Below are 6887 nucleotides of genomic sequence, written 5' to 3' on the forward strand. Positions count from 1 at the left end.
ATATATATATATATATATATATATATATATATTACAGTTGTTTTGAAGGTTTAAACTAAGTGCAAATCTTTTGTGCTGATGGGTTTATGTATTCAAGCATGTACATAAATACACAAAGCAACATGCAACAACTCCTTGGATAAACTTCCTATTTTTATTTAAGTCTGTTAAATTCTTTTATATTCATTAATAAGATGTAAGGACAAAAGTTAGATAAAAATTTACATGCTTCTCTCCCACTCTAATAAATTACCTTGGTTTTTAGTCAGTCATCCCTCTGATGACACCATTGACTTCTTAATCACATAAGTATGTTGTAAGAACAACTGGGGTTTGGACAGCACGTTGCCTCAGATGTTTCTTTTATCACTGCTGTCACCTACGAGAGAGTAAAAAAAAAAAAAAAAAAAAGATAAACTGATAGTGAGGACAACGTGACATCGATTTATCATGTTTATAGACTTTCTCTCTGATAGATTCACTCAGTCTCCACTGTGATTATAGTAATTGATATTGGGTGTACACTGCAGAATAAACAACATAAAAAGTAACCTGACCACAAAGCACAATTTTGTTACCTTTTTTCTTTTTTCCTGTTTGGCACCTTCCACTCTCAAGGAGAAAAATTTGTAGTACTGATATATAAACTTTAATACCTTAAGGCCTAAGCAACTGCCCAAGACTCTGCAAAACGGTTCTGAAAAGCAGAAAAAAAATAGCAGGGATCTCACAAATCTTTTATTCGTGGTATCTTCCTGCTGCTTTGGCCCCCAAGTGTCCATTTACATAGAGGACAAACTGCCATCTGTTGTACTCGTCCTTCTGACATCAGCGAAATACAAAGCAGACGAGACCATATTTTCAGACTTTCAGTGGCAACCTGTGTCGAGAGCATGCAATTACGCAGCTGCGTGTTTCTTAACATTGCTACGCATGGATGAGCGACACACGGAGAAAGCCCTTGTTTTGTGCAGAGCCGGGACGTGGCCACAAGCACCCCCGATGCTGCCATCCTTTTTAGCTGGTACAGCCGCCCGGATGACGTTTGCTGGCGATGGGCAGCCAAGAGCAGTTGCCTCCTGCATGGTCTCAGGCTGCTGTGGAGGAGGCACCTGTCCACCCCCTCAACGGCAGCATGAGCACTTAAGTTCTGATAAATGATAACGTAGGAGGAAGAGAAAACAAAATTGGATACTCACATTGAACACGGTGAACAACAGACTTTAGTCTGACATGCAGAGTGGTTCCCTTCAACACAAAATCACTGGGAAACATCAGACAGGCTTTTCTAAATTGCTTTTTTTCCCTATTTGCAGGTACTTGCAGCAGGCAACAGCCCATCTTTGTCACGGAAAAGACTTCTACTTTCATCGGTTGCCTTCAGAAATAACTTGCTCTAGCACGAATAAACGATGTATTTTCCAGGAGCTGAAACATTCTGTGGTGTTTAGCACACAGAGAACAGTGCTGTGCTGCGGGACGGGCGCTGATAAGACACTCGGTTATCTGACCATCCTTAAATGGAGGACCTTCATTATGCATCCCATCAACAACGCCGTGCAAAAGCAAGACCTTTACACTAGATATAAGGAGGATTAAGTCATCTTCAGGAACAGTAATAGATAAAAGTGACGTACCAGCGCTTGGTGTTTAAGCATCATTTAGAGAGAGAAATAATAGGTGTGATACTGGGGAAAGGTCAAGAAGCTGTTTAGGTTTAAGATTTAATGAAAGCCCATTCATGTTCCACAGAAGGCTATAAACTGTATTATTTTCTGGAACTCAAAAGTAATATCAGCCAGTTGGCCTTTTGCACATCAGGGGTTATAAAGTACTATATAAACCAGCTGAGACCTCCTTTAAATGTCACACTGAAATCCGCAGGCCATCAGCATGGTAGGGGTAAAATTAAGAGTACAGTAGGTGAAATTAGATGCTTTGTCTTGTTACATCTGTTTGCATAATGGTCTGCTGATTTAAAAGCATCTGTTCTTCTGCAGCCCATCACCCACCGCTAACACCCCCTGTAACAGAAACCAAGCTTCCTTTGTGTACGCAGTTTGCGTGTCCCTTGTTTTCGTTGCTTATTTCAGTGTTGCTACACTGGAAAACACACTGGAATTCTGATCACATACACTGGAACAACGTGAAGCAACGACCATTTTTCACTTTCACATCAGCAGAGTCTAATGTGTCTTTGCATCTAAATAAACTATTTGCATGATAAGCAGACATCTGTATGAAATTGTTAGCATCCAGTTCGCTAATACCCTTCTTCTGTGGTATTTCAAATGCTGAATCTTCTGTTTCATTTTAGAAAGACCAAGCTGGTGCAATAGATCCGTTAAAAAATGGATTTTTATGAATATTCAGTCTATTTGGACAAAGAAAAAGAAAAAAAAAAGCAACCCACCCTGAATGGAAAAGTGCTTAGCTTGTTTTTAAAAAATTATGCACATGCTCTCAGATCACAGTGCGTATTTTTATCTGACTTTCAATTCCCTTTGCATTGCTGTGTATTTTAGAATTATTAAACAGTTTATTGTTAGCTTTTTGTTTCATCACCTTCTGCTGGCTGACAGCTCCTGGTTAATTTATAGGGCTTCAGCTAGAGTTGGGGTCCCAGCTCACCAAATGTGTGTCCCGAGCCCTTCAGGTCTTATTCTGGCGAATAAAAATCACCCGGACAACCACCTGAATTAACAGGGAGCTGAAAAGAGCTCCGACCACTGACTTGTATTTAATCCTTAGAGGAAATGCGTGCATGTCTGCATTTCAAACCTTTGCCTTCAAAACTTTAATTAACCTTGATAGGAGCTTAATGGCTGAATCTCTACATGCTGAGATTAGAGTGTACCTACAGGCAGTTGCTCCAGTTTTCTGGGGAGAGCCTACACCGTAGCTTTCACTTGAAATGCAGCCTTTGAAAGCCCTGACAGCACGCGCTGCAAACCGCATATGCTGCAGACCCAATTTTCCATAATTTCGTCTCTGAGATAACTGACATTAAAGTCAGGACATACCACAGAGAAAAAAAAAAAACAAACCAAAACCAAACCTACAAAAAACAATAGACATTATCAACGATGAAAGTGCTTTTCTGCTTGTAATTCAGAAGGAGACATGCTAAAATGAATAAACATATTTTCCCACTGGGGAAGATAGTAAAAAGTAACAAACATGAGGTACAGAGGTATCTCTTTTTTTTTTTTTTTTTTTTTTTTCCCCCCCATCAACTATGTTATTGCTGAAGTATCACTTGGCTCTGGGACTTTCCCCAGTGACATTTGAAAAGCTGCCTTTCAGCAGGCAAGTGTTGGGTAGGTAAGAGGAAGGCAGTGACCTACCCTGCCACTGGGAATTCCCAACCTGCGCGGCAGTGCACAGGCATCAGGTTTTGAAACGGAAAAATTCACCAAAATCAGCATGATCATCATTTTGTTCCTTGTTTGAAGCAGTTTGCAATTGATTTTCTAGCAGGTTTACACTACATATCAGATTTCCACGTTTACTCTTTGTGAACCGATGACCTTTTTTTTTAACTGGTTTTAACCTCACTGCTGTGTTCTCCAACACGATTTAAGCAACCTCGCTTTCCATACATCACCTTTGAGATGAAGGTCAGAGTCTGACACTGACCTCCCTTCTCTAGGACAACCTGATTCGACACAAAAAAGGGTGGCGAGATCTCATTGTTCCACTAAAGGCTAATCCTTGTGTCCCTCACCTCGTATTCTAACCAGGTAAAATACCCCAAAAAATTTTACTTCTCAACAAAAGCAGAGCAAATATCTGAAACATGCGATTAAAAGTTTTCCTAAGGCCAGTATCAGTCATTCAGCGTCGCAGATTTTTACCTCCCACTGGACCTGGGGTTCTGTGTGCAAAAGTCAGAAAGCAATTCCCTTTCATCCACACATGGAGAGTTCTATCCGACAGAAGTTAGAGTCCAGCAGCTTATGGGAGAGGATAATTCAATTTTCCCACTCAGTGCACATTCACCAGCAATATCCATTGCCTCCAATACTCCAATTTCACCAGATAATTGTGTTTTCAGATACGTAAACCCAAATTTTCTAACAAAAAATATCTGCACGGTGTTTTGATGAATTTGGCTGGACTTCCAACAAGACTTCCAGCTGATCACCAAGAAGGGCAGGCTGATGTTCAGAGCCTTGGCCAGAATATAAGATGAGGGGTTTTTTTGGACCTATTGAACATTTTTTTTTTTTTTTTTTTTTTTTTTTTTTTTTTTCCTTCCTTCAAGCTCTGAATTAGTTTCACATCAGCTTCAAAAAGAAATAGTAATTCAAGAATGTTCTTGTTGTCCACGTTAGCATGTTTGGTGATACACAGGTATGCAAATCAAACGGTGCCTTGTAATTCAGATGTGAAAGACTGCTGTGTGGATTTATATCACAGGTAAAATCTGCTCAGTTCTTGTAGTTTAAACTAGGTCAATACTGAAGGAGTTTATTAATGACACAATTAACCAGCAACCAGGGAGCTAAACATTTGCAAGCCATATCAGCAATGCAAGAGGCAATCCATAATGCTAGCATTTTATAAAAATTTTACACGCACCAGCTGGTCTTTCAGTGCCCCTCAGCACCTCACACACATCCCAGAACTTGGGGGGTACCAGCAACCCCGCCAGCGGCGCTGGGTCCCTCGGGCTGCAGACAGGAGACGTGGCATTGCCTGTCCCGCTGCCAGCGGCCCCCTGGCCCTGGGTCAAACTCAGCAAACTGCAGATCCCTCATGGCTGTTTAACCTGGGTGACATTCATCTTCCTCTTTTTAAAGGATGACTTTTGGGCAAGTGTTTTCCCTGTTGGCTATCTCATTCCTGGTTCTCTCTTAGCAGCAGTTGGGCTCCAGGGGATTTTGCTGAGGGTGGGCTGTGTAAGCACTCCCACAGATTTACCAGGTTAGTTTTATAATATAGGTTTTTGGTTTTTTTTTAATAACCTGCTTTATATTTTAGGCTAGGTTTACTAAATAAAGTTTTAATTAAAACATTCTTCAGCTCCCAATCAATGCTTTGTAAAGACTGTAGTCCAGACTCTAACGGGAGAAGACTAGTTGACGGAATAAATTAACATGAGCTGTTCTGAAGAGGAGGAGTACATAAGCAAAATGCACTGGACAGTGCTGCCAAGCAAAGTGCAATACACAGAGTGAAGTGCCACATCTTCTGCAGTTAGCGTGTCTTTCAGAATGATTTTGCCTGGAGAGCCTCCAGCCAGTGACAGGACAATTTATTACTACCTACTGCAAAGGACAGCTCTACATATTTCCTGGTTTTAAGTATTCTCTGCTCTACCAAGACCTGATAAAAGCTTATACTCTGGCTCAGACACCAAAACAGAGAGCAGTGGGGGGATCCTCTCCTCCTCTTGTATTTCAAGGAAAGGGTCTACTTGGATTTGCATAAATCTGCTCTCAAGGCATATCTGTACCACCTTGTTCTGGTCACAGCTGAGTATTTTGTCCATCCACACGGTATATTCTTTGAAAAAGAGAGACACTTCCCCTTTCCTTCCCTTCCTATTTACAGTTTGCACATATTTAATACGACAGAACAATGGGATGAACGTTAAGGTGCTGTGTCATTACATCATTATTTCTGAGCAGTGCCGAAGGCCCTACAGATGAAAAGTCATTTTGAGTTTTTCTGCATTCATAGGAAAAACCAAGGGGCACCCATACGATAAACAGTTTAGATTTGCACCGAGTTTACGTGTGAGTTTTCATCTCACGGGCAGAGGGAACAGCACACGGCAGTCAGTGGAAACTTAGTCACTAGGGCATAAGCAATCTCCTCATTGCATATGTAAATATATTGTGAATATCCTTTTGCCTCGATTCTCTTTTATGCCTCCTCCAAATATATATATTTTTTCTCCCCAATGTCCTCTATATCCATTTCCTGCATCTTCTCAAGCCTTCAACTTCTTCATCTTTTTCTGCTCCCTCTCCTCCCTGGCCTGAAATTTTAGTCTCAACCTATCTGCCTTTGAAGACAGTAGCTCACAGCTTTCAACTCCTTAGACTAGCTCAGCCCAACTAACTTTGTAAAAGTGCCCAGAAATATATCTGAAAATCATAAAATAGACTGTTTCAAACCTTTGCCCGATTCAAGTGACACAAAAGCATCTTTGAATAACTTGTAAATAACTCATCTCACCCCTTCTCTTTCTAGAATGAACAACAAATACCCAGTTACTTTTAGGTCTTCAGAAATCTGCTCCCTCCTCTCCTCTCCCTCTTTTTTTCCAGCGCAGCAGCAGTTTCCCAGGCAAAACCTTCAAACTGAGTCAGGATCTCTGTGCACCGAGAGCAGTGCCCATGTGTCCCTGCCAAGGAGCTCTGCTCTGCCCGTGGGAACCTGCACACCTCTCGGGTCCACAGGGCCAGAATCGTCCCCTCACATGGATCATTTATGATTTTCTACCAGGATCAAAAAGTTCAGTTTTGGATAGAAATTAAATTAGCATAAAGCACTGGCATTGTCAGAAATATGAAACAGGGAAAAAAATCTGTGACTTCACTTGCCTGTAGTTCTGAGCAGTGATGCAAGATCTTTTTTCTTCTGAAGTCTTCCCCGTCCACCTCTGTCTCAGAAAAAACCCTAAATTTGTCAATTCTTGTGTTCCTGGGGAACCTGCCATTAAATATTACTGTTACCTCTGGCCAACGATCCAGCATTCACATAGCTTGACTACCCCTGCACTGTACATACAGTCTCTAAATGCTGGATTAGGCTTAGACTGTTAATGTAGCTTTAAAAGTTCAGTTATTTCAGTGAAAATTTGGATGGCATTGTACTACATAAGAAAAGGGGTATTTTTCATTGCTATGTTATGAAAAAAGCACCCACAGTTT

Source organism: Athene cunicularia (genome assembly GCF_003259725.1).
Source record: "Athene cunicularia isolate RWA chromosome 5 unlocalized genomic scaffold, athCun1 chr5_part3, whole genome shotgun sequence".
Classification (NCBI taxonomy): Eukaryota; Metazoa; Chordata; class Aves; order Strigiformes; family Strigidae; genus Athene; species Athene cunicularia.